The 1,158-nt window shown below is 45.4% G+C and overlaps 1 non-coding gene across 1 annotated transcript; it reads left to right on the top strand.

Annotated features, from left to right (window-relative positions):
* The first annotated feature begins 638 nt into the window (after positions 1-638).
* Positions 639-747, top strand: LOC119470049. The gene has a single exon (XR_005198912.1). It is a non-coding gene; the product is annotated as a U6 spliceosomal RNA (small nuclear RNA).
* The last annotated feature ends 411 nt before the right edge of the window (positions 748-1,158 follow it).

Genomic DNA, 1,158 nt, shown 5'->3' with positions numbered 1-1,158 from the left:
GTTCAAGCAATTCTCCTGCCTCAGCCTCCCGAGCAGCTGGGACCACAGGCGCACGCCATCATGCCCAGCCAATTTTTGTATTTTTAGTAGAGACGGTGTTTCACCACGTTGACCAGGATGGTATCCATCTCTTGATCTCGTGATCCACCCGCCTCGGCCTCCCAAAATGCTGCGATTATAGGCATGAGCCACTGCGCCTGGCCTCGTATTTGTATTTTTAGTAGAGAAGAGTTTCATAATGTTGGCCAGGCTGGTCTCAAATTTCTGACCTCAGGTGATCTGCCCACCTTGGCCTCCCAATACCTCCTCATGCTTTCCCTACAGTTGGGGGATGAGATACATACACTCGCACACACATACAAAACACCATACAAAGAAAATTCTATACATAGATTCTAGCCCCTTAGAAATGTACAACTTAAGGCCGGGCGCGGTGGCTCATGCCTGTAATCCCAGCACTTTGGGAGGCCGAGGAGGGTGGATCACGAGGTCAAGAGATCGAGACCATCCTGGCCGATACCGTGAAACCCCGTCTCAAAAAAAAAAAAAAAAAGAAATGTACAACTTAAGACAGTTAACATTAAACAGATAAGCATAAACAAATAAACAACAGAAAAACAACATTAAACCAATACATGGTGCTCGCTTTGGCAGCACATATACCGAAAAATTGGAACTATACAGAGAAGATTAGCATGGCCCCTGCTCAAGGATGACATGTAAACTCGTCAAGTGTTCCATAAAAAACAAATACATGAATGAACAGCAGGTCAACTTCATAACTGAGATGGCAAGCAGGCGGCCAGTTGATGAATGTTTACTGAACAGCTCCTAGGTGTCAGGTGACTGGGCTAGGTTTTGGTAATAAAAATTTGAACAAAACAGACACAGTCACTGCACACATGGAGATTCAAAATACTAGAGAAGATAAATACTAAACAATTTTTTACTAAAATATAGTTTATAGGCCAGGTGCAGTGGCTCACACCTGTAATCCCAGCACTTTGGGAGGCCAAGGTGGGCGGATCACCTGAGGTCAAGAGTTCGAGACCAGCCTGGCCAATGTGGCAAAACCCCATCTGTACTAAAAATACAAAAATTAGCCAGGCATGGTGGCAGGTGCCTGTAATCTCGGCTACTCAGGAAGCTGAGGCAGGA

Source organism: Cebus imitator, unplaced genomic scaffold, assembly GCF_001604975.1.
Source record: "Cebus imitator isolate Cc_AM_T3 unplaced genomic scaffold, Cebus_imitator-1.0 Scaffold5334, whole genome shotgun sequence".
In the NCBI taxonomy this organism is placed as follows: domain Eukaryota; kingdom Metazoa; phylum Chordata; class Mammalia; order Primates; family Cebidae; genus Cebus; species Cebus imitator.
This window is presented reverse-complemented; position numbering and strand designations above follow the sequence as displayed.